This window comes from Cydia fagiglandana, chromosome 14 (genome assembly GCF_963556715.1).
Source record: "Cydia fagiglandana chromosome 14, ilCydFagi1.1, whole genome shotgun sequence".
NCBI classification, from domain to species: domain Eukaryota; kingdom Metazoa; phylum Arthropoda; class Insecta; order Lepidoptera; family Tortricidae; genus Cydia; species Cydia fagiglandana.
In genome coordinates, this window is record NC_085945.1 from 13,970,412 (window position 1) to 13,991,957 (window position 21,546).

The 21,546-nt window shown below is 38.0% G+C and overlaps 1 protein-coding gene across 1 annotated transcript in view; it reads right to left on the minus strand.

Annotated features, from left to right (window-relative positions):
- The window catches only part of LOC134670936 (uncharacterized), a 51,142-nt gene extending 31,802 nt beyond the window's left edge, over positions 1-19,340 (minus strand). Inside the window, exon 1 of the mRNA XM_063528770.1 lies at positions 19,205-19,340. The gene's annotated coding sequence lies outside the window, so the exon portion shown is untranslated. The remainder of the gene's footprint in view (positions 1-19,204) is intronic.
- Between the last annotated feature and the right edge of the window lie 2,206 nt (positions 19,341-21,546).

The following is a 21,546-nucleotide window of genomic DNA, read 5'->3' on the forward strand; positions in this document are numbered from 1 at the left end:
GTTATCTAATTCTAAACGCGGCTGAAATTCCACGCTGAACGGAAGTGCCGTTGAAAAACAACCCCCGTGTTCGTCCCCTGATTCTAAATATCACACCCTCGTCTGCCACGGGAATAGATTTAGAACGGTGTCCATTACCTACTGGCAAGGGAACGTAAGAATTTAAGAAACCTTTGAAATTTTATTATTTCTCCTTTTATTATTTCTTATGAATTATTAGTAAAAGACATTAATAATAATTCATAGCAAATAGACAAATAGTAGGTATGTAATTTTAGTGTTTTTTGTTTGGTTTATGTTTAGGAATTTTGTGTAGGCATGTGTTTCATTCTTCTTCTTCCATTGTCTTCTGAAAAATAAAGAGAAAAAAAACTATTGTTTTGACTTTAGGTCATTATTATGGCTTTGAGAGTAAATATGTGTTCGTAATAATTGATTATACCTAACTACTTATCCTAACAGACTGGAGTCTGGGCGATACTGAGGGCAGTATCTGAGAGTGCTGGCTAAAATATTTTTTCTAGTTACCCAAGGAAATATTTATAGAGCTAGACCGAGCCAAGTTGGCAGCGATTTTGATAGCCCAGACTGTGCAAGTGTTATTTAAACGTCATAATTTCAGTTTCGTATGTTTCGACTGTCAAATTTCAGAAGTTTCGTATGTTTCGACTGTCAAAAGCAGCAATGGTTGCTAAAATGCTAAACCTGCGCAGGAGCAACAGATGTGCGCGGGGCAGACAATATCGATCCTCGCCGGCGCGGCGCACGCGCGTATTGATCGTGACGTGTGCTGGGGTTGGCCCGGTTGGGGTCACAGCTTTGTTCGCAGATCGATAAATAATGATTAATATTATTCCTTATTCTTTTGTTTATATGTGTGCAGCGTGCTAGTTTTACAACGCATTGTGATGTTTTTTTTTTTTCAATTATGATGTCAAAAATATTTAATCCTATCCAGTAAATATATAATTATTCCATCATTAATTATTTACCTAATACTTACTCATAAATACTATCAACAAATCTCCATTGATTTTGACATGGGAGGTAACGTCGTACGTCGTACATAATATAAATATTGAAAGAAATTATACAAAACGTTATAAGTACATAGTTGAGTTTATTACTTAGTTTTAAAACTAGGTAGATAAATTTTGCGTTGGCAAATACTCATTTGAAAATATTGTTTTAGAAATCCAATAGTACCTACATAGAGTTAGCTCAAGATACGTCTATAAAGATTTTTATTTGACTATTAACCTAACCTCATCAACTTAACCTCCCAACCTACACGAGATGCCAGATTTATTTATAACTTACAATTAATGATTTAATAATGAATTAAATATTGTTTATATTCCAGACAAGTCCCACGCCTATCAATAATTCACCGGCTGCGCACTCGATGCATTATAGGCTAGAAACATGCAAAGTAAACAGCATTCCTTATCACCCACAACTACTACCACTGACTTTAATTCATAAATGGATGTATTGGGAAAGGGTACTTGGTATTCAGCTACCTAATAGTCCTAATACCTAATATGACGGCTGTAGAGCTGGCAGCTGCCTCACTCAACGAATAAGTATTGCGATACAATGGAAAATGCTGCCAGCATCTACGGTGGTACGGTGCCATGTCGCGGGAAAATGGTTATGTATTTATTATCTTAAGATAAGTTTTACATAAGTATGTTTAGATTTAGATACGAGTAGACCACTTGTCTTGCCTTGTCTTCCTCATAAAGAAAAACTTTCTTGAACCTTTCTTAGTTCCCTTCCCTTGTTAAATTGTCATTGTCGAGTTAACTATAATTTACGATGCTTTAATAAAGAAAGCGATTAGAGCAGGAGCCGCAGCCGTCGCGTACAGTTTATTATCACTTATGTCATAATTATGTGCGTGCGCGCGAGGCAATTTATGCTTTAGCGGCTTTGTGATAGGGTTTAGATTTAATTTGTGGGTAGGATGTTGAGATAAGGTGATAAGCAGGTGTTAGGAAAGCTTCCTTGTTTATGTTTTCACGGAGGGCACTTTGTAAGTTCATGTTGAACACTGTATTAGTCAAATTTCATGTGTAATAAAACACATTATGGTGGAACATTAAAATTTGAACAAAATGGTTAATATATCGTAGCCAGGGAGTAGGTAAGAAATATTTTCTCTTTAAATTAAATTAGTGTACACATCCATGCTAATATTAAACATAGACATGCGCAAGTAACTTTGTCGATCTATCTGTCTGTCTGTTACAGCTGAACCAATGAAATCTGGTATGGAGATAGTTTGAGGCCCGAGGAAGTACCTACCTACATAGGATAGTTTTTATGATTTATTAGTGCATACGAACTTAATATACATACTTAAAAAACATAATCAAATAACTAATAACCTAAAAAACTTAAACTAAATCTAGTATATTATATTTTTATGTTGAATGTAAGGGTCCCGTTTATATATCAAAAATGATCCTTAACGTTGTTGAATGTAAGTGTGAGTGTCCAATTGATAAAGTAGATCACAACTCTATTAATAAAAATATGAGGGCAGTAATTGCATGAAATATCAACTTCTTTATTATGCCACTGTACGATTGTGTTGATTAGAAGCAAACGCAAGATCTACTAATTGAACTTACAGACAAATAGGTACGTTAGTACTAGTTACAGACGTAGTGCATAATCCTTTACCATCGCATTTTCACGGTAACGCACGAACGTGTTATCTATGCTATTTCAGTCAGTCATAGAACATAAAGCAGGTACTTAACTACAGCGGCTAACGATAAACGACTCTCACTTTTCAAATACCTTTCAGGCAATGTGTACAAACACGGCGCGAGCGTGTCGGGTGGGCCGGATGCGGCGAACTGACAATTTTGTACACAGTTTACTTACTTTAATGGATCTTTGGCCTGATAGATCTTTTATCAGGTCAATGACCTTCTGAAGATTTTTTTATCCATTTCTTAACGTGGACTAGGAGAAGCTATTCTTCCTTTTTTAGGGTTCCGTACCCACAGGGTAAAAACGGGACCCTATTACTAAGACTCCGCTGTCCGTCTGTCTGTCTGTCACCAGACTGTAACTCATGAACCGTTTTCCAAAAGGTCGTTGGTTTTTTTATCCAAATGGTGGTGTACTAAACTTAGAATCATCAGTGACGCAGCTGTTTTCGGTACTTTCTAATATCGAACGATATCGTGACGTCCGATTCCAACCATGACCGAAGTGACCAATCCGATATCGATCCGACACACGCCGAACTATAATGCACCTGCCTACGCCACTCGTGATTGGTCATGGACTGGCTTGATTTGAACGATCGTGATGTGGTGACGTGTCGACCAAAAAGGGTCATTAGAAGGGGACATGAACGCAGTCGATACTACTGCCAGGGGTGCGAAACTGAGCGGCTACCGCGAAAACCGAAATTCGCAAATTGCGGGGATCTTTCTCTTTTACTCCAATGAAGGCGTAATTGCGTAGTTAGAGTGACAGAGAAAAATCTCCGCAATTTGCGTACTTCGATTTTCGCGGTTACCGGTTATAGCCCTGATCCTTTCGGGCATTCTCGGCTCCGTTCGGAATAAATAATAGTACTAAGTAGCTACAGAAGACTCACTCTCTAACAAAACGCGTCTGTTACGATCAGGACAGATATGGCCGCTAGGTGGCGGCAGCGCCACGCGCGGCTTATGGCTAGATTGGCTAGCCACCAAAATTGGAGTCGAAGGGATGTACTTTTAGGTACCTGTAGCAAAGCGACGAAATCGCGGAGTGAGCCACGCCTGGTTCGGCTCAGCATTGGTCCGAGCAATTATTAAGGGTTGGCACAACTTGACTTCCTTTTGCGTGTAAGACCACAGATAAGATAATGACTTGAATTTTGACTAACCTAAAAAGCCGAAAGGGATAGTACGATACATAAGAAAGGAACAGATTTGATTCGATCCTGAATCCCTGTCAAACTTCGGTTTTGTAGGAAGTTTCTTTTGTAAGGTAGTACTTACGGCCTGATTCCAACTTTAAGATACGTCAGTTTTTTTTTTTCTGGCTTACTCCCTGCAATTTTGCACATTTGCCAATGTCGGTGTTGACTTTCACACGTGAGGAGAATGTTCGGTGATACGCCAGTTAATAGATCTAGAAAAGATATGGATTAGATATGTCAGTGTGAAACAAGTGTCAAAATTGACGTTTCTTCAAACAAATACGTCACTTTTGACACTTGTTTGACACTGACATATCTAATCCATATCCATTTTGTTTGTAGGTATTAAGTTTGTATGCACTAATAAAAATCCATATCGTTACAATATCTAGTATTTGACGTATCTCATTGTTCGAATACAGCTGTTATTCTGCTACTGGACAAACCTCGTCACGTTATTAATGTTGCAGTTCATTAAATATAAGGGTAGGTATCCTAAATTCGCCTTTATTACATTACATTACTGGCATAATTCTACTATAACTTTTTATTATAATTCTAAATTCAGGATTTGGAATAAGTTTAGTACTTATAGACTTATAGAGCACCGGAACTCAAAATTGTCGGATGTACTGTGGCAGGACGTATAAAATGATAATAATAATGTACCTACCTAACTAAAGTACCAAACCCTCACTCAAAATCAATGACCCAATCAAAAGCAATGAACTGTTCGCCGGTTTCATTCGATAAGAAGATAATTTGCATAAATATCTTATCGTGACATAGTTTATTAATCCCTAGATATCACGATATACTTTGAGAAGTAAAATTCTTTGTTTGTAAACACAGAAGTTCACTAAAATGACAATGGGTATGCGTAATGCGTCATGTTTTAGCCCGCTGTTAATTTTTTCTTTGTTCAAAATGCAAAATAATATGTTCAAATGACTTACCATTTCAAGATTATGTAGAAATAAATATTTATATCAAAATCACAGTAAAATCACAAAATGCACATAGCAACCACATGCACCGGTGCTGTCAAATACACTGACGTATGCCAGAAAGAGACATCAATCGATATGCGACCCTCCGTCATTGAAATAGGAAGGCAATATAAACCACTTATTAGAAGGAAAGGGACGCGTGATACATGTGCTTTGAGTTTGTACGCATGCGCGAATTTGGCTCGTGCGCATTGATGTTATGACAACGGCCATTGTAAGATTTGATTCAAGCGAAAATGAACTTTTTGCCGAAGTGATAAGAGTGTTGTAGTATAGTCTTTCTGCTGTTTGGTCTGGTTCATTGAGAATTCAAGACTCTGTGCTCTCAGAAATTTGTGATTTGTGCTATTTTTCTTTTAGGTATTTAGGTGTGCCATAAAAATTGTCTTCTCTTCTTCTTTGCCTACGTGCGATACGTTGGTGACGTCATTCTTCTTCCTGTCCTTATCCCACGGTATGTAACGTCGGCACAACATGTTTTTCTCTTCCATTCTCCTCTGTCTTTCGTGACCTCAGCACTCACTCCTTTCTTTCTCATAATAGGTCCCGTGCATGACTTATAGGTGGCAGCATAGGAGCCGTCAGATTTTTGGCGCGAGGCGTAATTTTTGCTTCTGATGTAGCCCACAAGATGGCAGAACCTACTATGCACAAGAAAATGTACCGAGGAGAACGGTAGATGGTAGCACTTGCTTTGGCAATGTACATGTGCACATATGTTTCCGATTCAGGCCACAAGATGGCAGACCCTCCAACGCGCACGGTCCCTATATCCTCTTTAATCTGTTACCCATTGCACTAAAGTTAATGCACATATCTAAATCAACAAGTCCGTATCGTTATCTGACCTGAACGACCTGATTAAGTACCTTATCTGCCTAGGTGACCTTACTGAACAATAGAGGTGAAAATTGAAAACATATGCACTAAACCGCGATAAAGTGCATTTTGATGCAAACCCCGGCTCGTACCAATGAGTTTTTCGGAACATTTGATGTTAACCAGTCGCTTTTCGGTGAAGGAAAACATCGTGAGGACACCGGCGGACTAATCCTAATAAGGCCTAGTTTCCCCTCTGGGTTAGATCAGATGGCAATCGCTTTCCTAAAAGCCAATTAATGCCTACGTCAATTCTTGGGATCAGTTGTCATGCGAATCCCAGGCTTCCATGAGTCGAGGCAAAAACCGGGATAACGCGAGGATGATGAGACTACTTGGGGCCAGAGGGATGAAGTTATTATTGATAATCTCCTCTCTCTGGCCCAAGTAGTCTGTTAAGGCCCCTGTACACACTGGGCCAGCGCCGGCCACTCCAAGACGCAGCCATGCCGTAGAATGAGATAACATGCAATATCACTTCCCAAGTAACACACAAGCAGGCTAATAGAGTAAAATTATCATCTTATTCAAATTAAGATTGCATAAATTTTGTGTATATGCGGTGGAAATTACTAAATTCGGAATAAGAAAATATGTGGGCCTAGTGGGGCCTTTATACCAATAGATGCTGAATAAATTTTGCATAATATCGGTTTTGCATATTAAAGCTGAATAATACTTATTTCTTACACAGTTACTTAGACATTATTCAGCTTAAAGCATTTGTGGTTACTAAAAGCTGCATAATAGCAGCATTAGCAGCAATTAGCTGTATATATTCTGTGTTGTATGATTTTAAGCAGACAATATTAAGAAAAATGTGATAGTGGCTACTACATGCTGAAAAGAAGCGTCGGTGAAGACTTTCAACTGTATAAAAGCGGTTGCAGTTTCTGTTTTAACGCTAGTGTTTGAATAAAGGTGGACGCTATTACTGGAAGCTGTTATTTTATTACATATTATTTGTTATTCAGTAGCTGCATATATGGGTTAATTATGGCTTTTATTGTCATAACGTCTGAATAATAAATACTAAAACAACACTTATAGTTAAGTTATAGCGATTTTAGTACACATATACTATATTTTCTTGCTAAAAGCTGCAAAATGAACGCAATGAGAAGCGCTATTCAAACTACTGCTTAGTATCAACAAGTGCGCAGTGGAGAGGGTTCCGTAGCTTTATACACGGTCAACAGTGCTACTTGAGTCTGATTGCTTTGAGCTTGAGCGTGTTTTTATTTTATTTTGAACGCATCAAGAATAAATACGCATATTCTTTAATCCAACCATTATTTAAAAAATCGAGGTTTAGTTTTCTTAACAATTCTCTTCGATTGGTTATTTTACACAAGATGCATAATCCTTTTAATTAGAGATGCACCGGATATCCGGTTACTATCCGGCCTAACCGGCCACTATTTTACTATCCGGCCGAATATCCGGCGGCCGGATACCGGATATTCGGCCAGTGTCCAGGCCGGATATCCGGAATCCGGCCAAACAACTATCCGTTGCATCTCTACTTTTAATGACGTAAAACAAGTGCTAGTTACCATCGTAAACACTGTTAACTGACCATTTTCATACCTTACTGCAACGAGATAAAGTTTACCAATGGCCATTTAAGGTTGTTGTTAGTTGGCAAACAATGTGTCAAATGCTAGTTATTCATATTGTTGCATTAAAAAGTTGTAGACTGGACTGGGTATGAGAAAAATAAAATAATCACCCTCATAGCGAAATCGATTCTCCTGTCGATTTTGAACAGACTGTTTTTAGTTTTCAAGTGGGTCTACTCATACCCATCCCACACTGTACTCGTACTCATACCTAAACAATACTGCCCATATCAAACTATACTTAATTGTACTCATACCCGTGATACCCGCTACTAATATGAATGAATGAATGATATACCCTCACCTTCGCACCTATACCATATTCATATTCATACCATACTCGTAACCATACCACTCATACTATATACATCTTCGTACTCACGTCGTACATCTTTGCGTTACCTTTACCTACTACATATTTGTCGGAACTGATAACGGAAAAAATAACTGTGTAAACTGCCCAGATTTATCATATAACTTATATATTATATCGCGTTTATAATATTAGTGGGAAGTAGGATTGAATATTGCCCGTGTTACATACCTATAATGTTTTATCATCAAAGTAGTGAGGATCTATGTGGTTTTTACTATTTGTGTATAGAACCCTAATAGGCTTTAAGATTGAGAAAACAATTACTATTATACTGATGTTATTCAAAACTTGTTGTGTTAAGACCATTATTATCTAACATGTTATTTATTTATTTATTTATTTATTTATTATTTCAAATAACAAATTGCACCTTACAGCTAATGCCAAAGCGGCACAAATTGGAACACATTAACAAGATAAAGCACTTTTAACATTATTTATAACAATACACTATACAGCTCAGACACATGTATTAATTATGGTATGGTACTCTTAGGCATCTCTCTTTCTAACATCCTCTTGCATTCCATCGTCACTCGCCCCATCACCATCACCCTATGTTGCTTAGTAACGCGAATAATGTGAATGCTTATTCAGAAATTAGCACAATAATAGCTGTGGCAGCAGCTTATATTCAGCACAGTCGGACGCCATTACGGTTGCTCACTTTCTAACCTCTACAATTATATAGGAATTGAAAATGAACTGAAAAACCCATTTTATTCATTTATAAAACTAGTTTTATCGTAGCATAACTTGTTAAAGTACATTTTCTATCACTAAAACATCTAAACACCGCAGAAAAATTACAAATTTAAATGTGGAGTAGTAAATTTTCTATATTTACTTTTGAAACGGTGCATTATTTACGCGGCGCTTTAAAATTTTAAATAAAATGCATATATATATTAACAGTAAAGTCGCATGCGCAATGAAATTGAAGTTATGTAAACATCAAATAAATATATGGGTGATGTCCTCCTTATTTTGTAAGTTTTCACTGCAGAAACTACACTTTGACACGAGTTCACAAATTAAAATGGAAGACAAATCATTGATTTAACACAAATATCTGAATATATTTTCTGTAAAAATGCACTTTGGAACCAAAAGCTTCATAACGTGTGAATAACTGATTCATTGTGTACAAAGCTGGATAACTTTGGTTTAAAAGCGGTATATAAGCTTTTGACAGCCTCTATACAAGTGTTATTCAGCGATTCAATGTGTGGGCATACACTTATATAGCTATTACATTACTGTTATTCAGAAATAAGCGGCGTGGGCACTGCCCACTTTGCGCCCAAACCTTCTGTATAACGTCTGTATAATGCTTATTCAGCTGTTATACAGCTACCTTATTCAGCATTAAGTACGGCATGCTCTATTATTCAAACAATATTCAGCTACGTTGTGTTACTTGGGTTGCTCCCTCTAACGCATAAATGCGTCGCCCAGACTGGCCCACGCTGGCCCAGTGTGTACAGGCACAGAATAAACAATAGTACTAGGTACAGAAGACTCACTCTCTAACAAAAAGTCTGTCACGATCAGCATAGATATGGCCGCTAGGTGGCGACAGCGCCACGCGCGGCTTATGGCAAACCCCAAAATTGGAGTCGAACGGATGTACTTTTAGCTACCTGTAGCAAAGCGATGGAATCGCGGAGTGAGCCACGCCTGGTACAGGGGCCTTGAGGGTGTATTTGTTAGAACAAACAGCTATTACCCGCGCGCATGTGAGACGTTTTATGAAGAACACACGCTGCACTTTATAGCGTGGCAATAACAATTCAAGCTAGGGTTGTACACCCAAGGAAATTCATTTCAGTACCATTTCGGTCCTGGGTTCGAATCCCAGTAAGGCCATTTATTTGTGTGATGAACACTAATATTTGTTCCTGAGTCATGGGTGTTTTCTATGTATATAAGTAAGTATTTATCTATATAAGTATATGTACCGTCGACTATGGATATAGTACAAGCTTTGCTTAGTTTGGGGCTAGGTTGATCTGTGTAAGATGTCCCCAATATTTATTTATTTATAAGGTACGAAATGGTATGGGAATAAAAAAATGTACAATACTTATCAATAGGACCCAATTTTTTCCGTTACGTAATTTTACGAAGTAGGTACCTACCATTCGCAGTGTCACACATTAATACTTCTAAAGAACGCGACACGTGTACGCATACATGTATACTGTAACCGTAGATCTTCGTATCACAGATTATTCGTATGTGTCTGTAACCTTCGGGCTATATGTTTGTATACTGCGTTACATATATTTGTATGTGTGATTTCATAAGAAATTAAGGAAACTTTAGGAAACGGAAAAATTCGATCCCCGTACAAAAATATCAGAAGTTTCCAAAAATTTTCAGTGTGAAATTTCGCAATTTAGGAAACTTTCCCACGGCACATCAGTACCTACAGTGCGATAGGTGATTCGACGTGTTTCCCTGTCAAACTTATGTACTAATTTAAAAGTACGACAGAGAGGCAAGGCAACACGTCGAATGATATGACATTTCTGTTTGTTAGAAAGAGACACAACGTAACAGCAAAATGTAAGAGGTTGTTAAGTTTTATGAAAAAGGAGGTAAAAGTATATAAAACAAATGAAAACCTGAGGATTGGCAACCCTAGCGGCTGCATTAGCACAAGGTCGCGCGCCGCATAATGCGCCGCGACCTTGGCGATAGCGCTGAAACGTTCAATGTGCAGGAGTCGATAACGAACCAATATCTTACAATCCGACCGTTGCGTTGTTTCCAGGTATTATAAGTCTCCATTTCCCGGAAATTATCGTCCCCACAGCAGTTTTTATTAAGTATATCAGCTGGACATAGACCAAGGATTACCACAACGACAGGTGGCAAGTTATTCTCATCCAACGATAATAACCTGCGATCTGCGATCTTAACCAGATCGTCGACAATTTTTTCTTTTCTGGTTGTGACTTGTGACCCAAGTATGATTTTTATTCGGGAGAGAACTCAACGAGTCACTAATGAGGTTATAATTGCAAAGAAAAGCGACAATTATTGAAGAAATGATTGATTAGCTGTCTTAGGATAGGATCTCCGCTCCGAATCGTTTCTGGTGCAGAGGCTGTCCATAGCCATCCAGTGGGGTGCCGTGAGCATTATGGCCACTTTTGCACTGGAAGCGATAAAGAACGGGTTTGACTAATAGTTAATACTTTCTTTGTAATTATTGAAGATGCAAAATTTAAATAAATATTCTTATTAAATTTATATGAAAAATATTAATAAAGAAGTAGAAGATCTAAAAGCAACTTACAAGCGTTCAAACTCATTCAAATCACCAGCCACTACTTATAGACAGCCACACAGTCATTTCAGATAAGAAATATGTATTAGACATGCTATTGTTACCATTTCATTGTCACTGACGATGAACGTACGTGTATTGTAAATATTTATATGTGGGAATGCAGACACGACTGAGGTCGAATTGATTTCTAAATGCACATCAATTCCATTGCCACACTGTTCTAGTAGATAAATAAATACTTACATATATGTATTATACGTCTTACGCTACGTCTTACGTAGGCGAAAAACGCGCGAACGCGGCGCGGCGCGGCGCGGCGAAAGCGGCCGCCGCCGCGCCGCGCCGCGCCGCGCCGCCTGACATTCGCGTGCAAATCGCGCCGCACCGCGTTCGCAACGAGATCGCTTACGTAGGACACTTCTATGGGCATCAAAGGATTGATTTCGCCGCGCCGCGCCGCGCCGCGTTCGCGCGTTGTTCGCCTACGTAAGACGTAGCGTTAGATAACTTATGCTTTGTGTTCATCATCATCAGTTGTCCTCAATGCTGAGAATCACTAGAGGATCTTTCAGAGTGGCCCCTAATTATTGATAAACTATAAGAAAGCAGGCTTAAATGGTACGGCCATATAATGAGACGAGACGATAGTTTTCCAGTTAGATCCGTCCTAAATATCCCCACAGACTTGGGAAGAGGAAGACCTCGGGTGATCGGGATGCGTCGGGACGCATGCTGGTGGTCCAATATTAAGATATAGATTGAAGGCGGCGCTTACTTTTCTATGACATCTCAGGCGATCACTTGATGCTTTCCATAGAAAACAATGCGCCGCCGGAAGCTCCGGCCCGGACACGGCCCGGTCTAACGTGAGTCATCCTTAAAGCGCAGAACCTCATCCCTACTAAGTTTTACGAGTATGTTGTTTAATTATGCCCCAGTTTCGCTTGAGAATTATTCTTGATTAAATCTTCTATCGAGCGAAGTTGGTGTAGGCAAACCACTTCATTGCCCGTTGGTAAACCTTATACACTCATTTTAGCATGTTAATACAACAAGAATTTTATAATGGGTGAACACACTTCAGAAAAATCACTACTGTGGACATGTGATATGATGGTTTTCTTATTGAGGTCTTAACTACTGAAAAAAACTATCACACCTACAAAATTTGCTTTTATTTTTCATATTATAGCGATGTAGTAGACAGTCAACCTACACGAAAGACGCAAAAGAATTCTTACTCGTAAGCATACACATACATATGTATGACTCTAATCAGAGTTTTCTCTTTCACAAAATAATTATGCCAAAACATCATGTTATTCATGTTATCCCCAAGCCAGGCGAGGACATTCTCACTTTTGATTTCACAGATCCCTCACCACAAAAACTAATCCATCTAAAAAGCATTGAAAACAAGAGTGACATAAAAAGTGACAAAGGAATGCCTCGGACACTTACAAACTACTTAACCACAGCCCGGAATGTCAAGTTATTATCGTTCGATAAGTAACTTGGACTAGAACTTGAACGATTTAAGTAACTAAGAAGTACCAGAGGGAATGCAGTTCCAATATTTGAATTTAAAGATGAAGCATTCTACAGAAAGATTAAGGTTAGGTAGGTACTTTGTCGGGGACGCTACGCGTATGGCAGTACCTATGTACTAACCAGTATTGACAGGATATTTGAAATAAATTGCATTTATTAGAATTATTATGTATCTACGAAAAAAAATTGTAAACAAATATTGGAAAGTCTTGAAATTTTTATAAGTAGGTACTACCATCCCCTGTAGGCCGAGCACATGACTGGGGCGACAGTATCTCGCGATCGCGGCGAGATAGACTATACCCATCTTTTTATAACTATGTTAATAAAAGAGGGACGGGTAGTCTATCTCGCCGCGAGATACTGACTCTGTGCTAGCCCGACTGGGTGGCCAACTCAATTTGTAGTTAAGTCACTATAATCTATTCCCTCATCTATCGCCTCCGTCGAAACAACAGGTATCGATAACGCAATGTCCACACAATGGACAGGAATGCGGCATCGCGTATCGAAGCCGTGTTATGGAAATAAAGACCGGTGTTATGCTGCTTAATGTAACCAAACTCGTATTCCAATCGTAGTACTGCTTAGTGATTATAATGCTTGGATTGATAATCGTCTTTGAGTGTCTTCGCTTCAGCTCCAACCATACATATGTTGATCGAGCGACAAGTTGAAGAGTTCAGTTAAATAGTTATCAAGAGATCTGTCATTTAAATTGTATTTTTATATTGATTTAGGTCGGCCAAAGAAGTCTTCAGTCGGTGTGTCATAAGCAAATGATCTAAATACGTAAACTTGATGAATGGCACCATCCGAACCTTTGTTAAGGAGCAAAATTAGAGAATTAGCGACCTCGTTGAGTTTGTCGTTTGTGTCAACACACTTGCAAACAGTCATAACACAACGGCACACTCATGCACATCACAGCCGTACAGGTAGAGTCGGACCAAAAAAAGTTTGCAGCGGATTTGATAGCCCACGCAGTGCAAGTGTCATTTATACGTCATAATTTCATAGAAGTTTGACGTTTAAAATAACACTTGCCCTGCGTGGGCTATCAAATCCGCTGCAGACTATTCTTGGTCTGACTCTAAGTGCTTAGTTTGAAAATATTTACAATACAGACAGCTTAATAATTTTTTTTTACAACTAGAAAACTTTTTTTTTCAGAAGCTATTGTAAAAATAACTGAAACATAAATAAAACTTTAAAAAAAATCTTGTAACGTCACAAAGTACATCGTCGAAAAAAAGACTACTCCGTATTTGACTGCTCCCTGATATCGTCCGGCGAACTGGTAATCTGTGGGCCCTGTTAAATATGGCAGTTGTTATATGTCCCCTATGTGACCCAAATATGAAACTATAAATCTAATCAAACAGGCACGTGTCCATGTTTACTTATCGTAAAGTTAACACCTGCTTCCCTACTAAGCATAGAAATGGTAGAAAGTTATACGGTTGGTTTACTATAAGAAAATCATATTTGCTAATGTTTATCAATTTAGGGATTATATTTTCTTCGGTTACCGCAATAGTTATTCGTTAATTTTAATAGTAACCTATATTGTATTTTAGTTCAGAGATCAAATATCAATCAAAAAGTGAAATTGTATCGGGATGACATTAAAGTTTCGTTTGCCGTTTTCTATAAAGGTTTTCCACTTGGCTTATTCTCCAGGCAATAAAAGTAAAGCATAAGTTCCCTAATAATATTTTAAAGCCCCATTTACGTAGATGGTTCAAGAACTTGCATGCAATATTCGATGCATTGCTAACTACAATGAATTCAGTCGATCGACCAATGGGGCTTAAAAGTTCAATAAGTTTTTGGAAAAAAATTTATTTTTGGTACAAGCTTTTATCGCTGACTGTACTTTTCTTACGACAGACAACAAATTCTCATCGAGACAATTCTAAAAACTCCTAACACAATTAGGTTGCGTTGTTTCATCACAGAGTTCCTATGGCCACCTCGTGTCTCCATCATCAGATCAGCTCGATGGTACTATAATATTGCATTGTCATCCGATTTATACATGCATGCAAAATTTCAGCTCAATCGGAAACCGGGAAATGGATCAAATTTAACTTGCAAGATTTGATTACAGACAACGGGACAGGTGAAAGTAAATAAAAGCTTGTAAAATTATGCTCAGCATGTATTTTCATGACCGGAATGTTCGTAGTTTACTAATCCCGGTTCCACCTGTTCAACTAATTAGGCCGGCCAAAGAACTCAATCTCCAATTAGGCGGCCAGTTATGGGCAACCTAACTAGTTTCGTTGAACCCGAATTGAAAGGTGCATACGATTCCATGCAGCGTGAATAGCGTGATCAATAATCAATGGTCAATTGATCATAGCGGTAGTACAGTCAGCCAAGAAAGTGGTCTACCACTTTTCGACTCTAACAGATGAGAGAGTCGAAAAGTGGTAGACCACTTTCTTGGCTGACTATACCTACTCGTAATATTAGTTATTCTGTGATCATAGTACGACCAGTCTGGCCTAGTGGGTAGTGACCCTGCATATGAAGCCGATGGTTCCGGGTTCGAATCCTGGTAAGGGCATTTATTTGTATGATGATACAGATATTTGTTCCTGAGTCATGGTTGTTTTCTATGTATTTAAGTATTTAAATATTATATATATCGTTGTCTGAGTACCCACAACACAAGCCTTCTTGAGCTTACCGTGGGGCTTAGTCAATTTGTGTAATAAATGTCCTATAATATTTATTTATTTTTAACCGACTTCCAAATCCCAAAGGAGGAGGTTATCAATTCGGTTGTATGTTTTTTTTTATTTTTATTTTTTTTATTTTTTTTATTTTTATTTTTATTTTTTATGTTTGTTACTCCATATCTCCGTCATTACTGGACCGATTTTGAAAATTATTTTTTTGATTGTATGTATATGCATACAGATTGGTCCCGTTTTTGTCAAAATCCAGTTCTGATGATGGGATCTATGAGGAATCGACGGAACTCCTCAAATCTTAAAGGCATACATATGGTGATTTTTGTGTTTTTATCAACAAATCAAGCATATACATTCAAAAATGTGACATTTGATGAAGTGGAACTGCTGATGATGATCAGAACGGAACTCTTCAACGACGCATAGTTCACCTTTGGCGATTTGTCCTCTTCGTTATGTTTGTTAAGCAAGTTAAGTTTTTAAGCCACAATTTTGTCAAGCTTGAGTTCTGATGATGGGATCCATGAGAAATCGAGGGAACTCCTCAAATTTTAAAGGCATGCGTATAGAGATTTTTGTATTTTCATCAGTAAATCAAGCATTTTCATTAAAAACTGTCACATTTGATGAAGTGGAACTGCTGATGATGATCAGAACGGAACTCTTCAACGACGCATAGTTCACGTTTGGCGATTTGTCCTCTTCGTTATGTTTGTTAAGCAAGTTTAGTTTTTAAGCCACATTTCTGTCAAGCTCGAGTTCTGATGATGGGATCCATAAGGAATCGAGGGAACTCCTCAAATCTTAAAGGCATACGTATAGAATTTTTTGTATTTTCATCATAAAATCAAGCATTTACATTAAAAACTGTCGCATTTGATGAAGTGGAACTGCTGATGATGATCAGAACAGAACTCTTCAACGACGCATAGTACATGTTTGGTGATTTCGAATTTCGATTTTGACTTGGACTGGGACCCGGATTCATACCCGGATCCGGTTCGGACCCGGACTCGGACTCGTACTCGGACCCGGACTCGGACCCGGACTCGGACCCGGACTCGGACCCGGACTCGGACCCGGACTCGGACCCGGACTCGGACCCGGACCCGGACCCGGACTCGGACCGGGACTCGGACCCGGACTCTCACTCAGAGACCCGGACCTTGACCCGGAAAACCACTATGATACCTAAACTAAATAAACCACTATGATTACTTACCATAAAATGTGGGTATGATGATGCCAAACCCCTCCCGCTCAAACTCCCGTACACCGCACCGCATGCGCTGTTAAGTGGGTTAGGTTAGGTTAGAACTGCGATCCTCACAGAACCGAACAAAAGTGGGTTAGGTTTGGTTAGAACTGCGAGTCTTACAGAAACGAAATGCTACTAGAAAAGTGGGTTTGATTAGGTTCGAACTGCGATCCTCACAGAACCGAACTGCTATCAGAGAAGTGGGTTAGGTTAGGCTAGAACTACGACCCTTACGGAAACGAAATGCTACTAGAAAGTACTGGTTATACCTCCTTTTCTTCATAGTGCACCATCTACCATAATCTTTCACCGGGCCCCATAGAAGTCGGTTTTTTTTTCTTAAAAATTATATTTTATTTATAGTATAGCCGCCGCAATGGGGTAATTCGATAGGTTCCGAATGGTTTCTAAGAATGTGTGAATAAGTGAAGGTTAGTTTCGTGGTTTAATTGAATATTTTAAAGTTATTTGGACTCAATATAAATAAATAATAAATAAATAAATATTATTGGACATTTTTTTTACACAAATTGACTAAGCCCCACGGTAAGCTCAAGAAGGCTTGTGTTGTGGGTAATATGTAGTTAACAGGAAAAATGTGTCAGGAATGCAACAATTGCCATGAAATGTCTTAAGGCCCGAAGTAATTTGCAAGGCATTGTAAGTAAAAATATTATATTGAACAGGCCTTAACGTTGACTTAGTTCACGGCTTGAAGTACACCTACTACCTAGCTCAACTGCTTGTTAAAATACGCAATGTACAGATAAAGTAGCATACGCATCTCAGTGCAGTAAAGGTCATCGACATGTTTCGGATGCCACATGCCACATGTCGCGGTTTCCGGCGCATGCGCTGGGGTTCCGTAATTTTAATGGCTTTTTTACAGTTTAACTCTCTTCACCGCTGAATAGTTTTAACTAGACACGGAAATAAGCCGTTTCTGGTGTGTAAGACAATATCCACGGCCTGGTTCTAACCGTATCTCCAATTAACTAATTATTAACTCCACAAAATCTTTTACATCTTACATGCTGGACAACTAATCCACAGTCTATCTGCCGTATTCAAACTTCAAGATATTCACAAGAGACGACACGTACTAGATCCATTCTAGATACGTTATAGTTTAGATATCAACTAGTTCACAATACTACTACTACTATGTTACTAGTAGCGCAATTCGGGCAACCAATGTCACTTCTACGTTAGATAGAGTAAGATATCTATTAGATGTGAATTGGATCTCTAAGTCACATCCTGTGGAAATCGTTCAAGAGTATCTCCAGAATCGCGCAAATGTCAAATTTGAGAGGTTAGATCTTAAACATATCGTTATCGTATCTTGGTGATGACTAAAAGATATCTAATAGATGTCTATTTCAAAATCCGAATCGGGCCCCGTATTTCCAATTAACTAATTATTAACTCCACAAAATCTTTTTCATCTTACATGCTGGACAACTAATCCACAGTCTATAAAACAATAGTCATTCGACGAAGCTGTCTAGTCTAGACAGGGCAATCGTACGGAGTGCGAGGCTCCGTCGACTCAGGGAACGAGTCAAAGATTTTCACGTTTCACGATATGCCTAGGAATTTCACGATATGCCTGATCTTACGATCGGCCGTCGACACATACATCGCCATTGTTAGAATGTTAGTAGCTCGGTACTACTTACAGGGCTAGCGGCTAGCGTGTTTAATTTGAAATGTGCAGTTTTTTGGGCAGTGTTAAAGTCTGTGCACAGACCATCAACCCCTAGGTTTTCTGTGAGTTTGTGACTACCCTATTGTGTTTATGCATTTACGCAAACATCAAAGCCGTCGGTCCACTGTTACTTTTTACACTGTGACTCTAGCAAGCCAGCTTTGTCAGTAGAAAAAGGAGGCAATAACTCTTCTGACACCCTGACCCCGCCTCATGATTTTTTTCAGAAGGGACAAAAATATAGGAGTGCAGAAATTATAATAAAATATAAAAGAGAATCCATCATGAATAAAGTTCCACTTACATCACTTATTAATAAGTCCTATAAGATATTGATCAAACAATGCTACAATGGACGCCATTTTGTTTCATCATGATTATTAGTTATTACATTACCCATGTAAGTACTCTATCTAGATTCTAAGCGTAATGTTAGTACGCATCTAATATACTGATTTATAGACATTATTTCCATTACAATTAATAAACCACTGGTCAAGTGAAAGGGTACAACATTATGCTAAATTACCAGCACATATTATAACCGTATATGTTATTATTTATATGTATAGCTTGCACCGTATAATCGTAAATTATGCTACTAGTTGCCTACTGTTAGTATAGAACTATAGAAATACTATTGAACTATAAAAAATGTCTGAAAAATGCATTAGGTATACGTATATTGTTTATTTTGCTTCTGAATACATTTTTTTCGAAATGACTATTGAGTGCGTCGCAATTAAAATGATTAAATATGTGTCTTCTAAGTACAATACCTAAGCATACAATTATTAATTTGAAAACTTAAGTAGGTACGTTACTTCTATTACGCCAAAAACAACAAAAAAACTCACCTTGAAAAGGGTAACTTTTAATCCAAAACAGTGCGTTCTATTTTCAAAATTCCGAACGCGATTTCGTTGGTCCAAAAGGGCGGGAAACGACTTACGTAAGCAAAGATGCGGCGTGCGCGCGCCGCGTTCGCGCCAATACTGACTAAACTGACAGATGAGGTTCCACAGCAGCTGATTTTTGTTTTACACTAAGAACAATGCAATAGAAACCGTATTATTAGGTAAATAAGGATATAATTAACTTCAGTCTGGATGCACCAGCTGATTTTTGTTTAACATGTTCTTCGATGGAATATAAACTCTTTATTCAGGTGTTAAAGTTCAAATTACTTTTCGCTTGTCGTTCCAACATATATTTTACAAAGCATAACGTTAATTAAACCTTTTGACGAAGCATATAACGTTCATAATGGCATAATCGGTGAATTGCGTGATTTTTCACGTGCAATGAAATGGGGAAGAAAATCGAAAGTTACATTATTAGCGATATCGAAATGTTGCTGCTGTGGTAACCCAGCAGCAACATTTCGATATCGATATGGATTAGATGTGTCAGTGTCAAAAGTGACGTTTTTGTTTGAAGAAACGTCACATTTGACATTGACATATCTAATCCATATCGTTTGTAGATCTATTACCTGTCGTATCTTAAAGTTCGAATTGGCCCGTAAGGCCCACTTGCACCATCTCAATAACCCGAGGCTAAGCGGTTAAACCGTTAAACCAGTGTCAAATTGTACTGGTAATCATGGTAACTCCAGGTTTAACCAGTTAACCCCAGGTTAGTGGAATGGTGCAAGTGGGCCTTAGTCAGGAAAGATTAGATTTTATAAATAACCACATAAAGTGAGCCGATTTTGTTCAAACTTGTTCGAGAGATCGGCTCACTTTATATTTCGTCACCAACCTTACATGCGTTTACACTGTTTACAGATGTAGTGCATAATTGTTTTTCATCGTATTTTCTCGAAAACGTTCGTATTTGTTATGCTACTTCAGTCAACCTCAGTACCTACTTTTTGTACCGAGTCTGACTGTAAATAATAGCAAGACACGTTCGTATATGTTTCCGTAAAAATACGATGGAAATTAATTATGCACTACATCTGTATAACTATTATTACAATATTATAAATACCTAGGTACTATTTAGCCGGTACGTATGGGTACTTTCCCTTATCAAACCAGTATCAAACAAAGAAATGCATCGCACCATCTATCACTGTGCATTGGCGCGTTGGATAAGCAACCAAATTAATAAAGCCTTATTAAAATAGCTTATTATGATATATTTTTGTGATACCATTAGGTAGGTATACAAACGAGTTCTCCATATTTTTATCCGGCTACGATAAAATAACAGATGTGAGTTTTTTTATTTATTTATTTCATCTTTATTGCACAGTAAAAACGGCAGACTTGATGCATCAAAGCATTCTCTACCAGTCAGCCATTTACTAAACGGTTTGGTGGGTACACTTCAACGGACGATGAAAAATAAAAAGGCGATTGCAGCCTGCAACCTACCTGGAAGAACTCACCTTAGAAATATAAAAAAATATGAAGACTTTTTCGAAATCTATTTGTTTCACGCCATCAGTCAGTCATTATCATCGCATAGATAAAGTCTAATCAAATAGCCTTTTTAATATTACTAATGATAGACAAATCAAATCTTGTTTTCTGACTTTGATATCGTCCCAAACATGCGCACAGCACAGGCATATCAAATTGCTAAGGTCATTGGCAAGTCAGTCTGCCTGGGTCTAGCAATTTTCCACCGTCTACTCCCAAATTTAAGAAGCGTGAGATGGCTATCTCGGTCTACAAATTCAGACTATAATTAGGTACAGTGGCTGTGTAGTTATTTTTGGATGGATTATTTAAATATTTACAGAAATAATGCTTATGTATCATGGGATTAGTTGTCAAGCGGACCCCAGGCTAAAATGTCGGGATAACGCGAGGGAGAAGTGAGAAATAGATATGATCAATTATTACGAACCCAAGATAAACACGATAAAATAACGCAAAAAATAAGCTTACAAGTTGTTAGTGTGCCTACAGCAGCAAAATGATATCATGACAACTACATTTCCAAATAGTTTGTGCTCATACATTAGTATTGAAAAATGGAAACGATTAAATATTAGGTACATATAGTATGTAGGTAAATAATCTGTAAAAGAAACAAAAAGGTGCTAACAATTACAGATATATTATATTTGAACTGTTTTTTTCGAATTCCCTCTTCGTTTAATATTCAAGCACCAAAATAATAAATTGAAATTGCAAGTCTTTATTTCAGGTCTGTCGGCCCATATTCTGTTAGTTTAGCACTG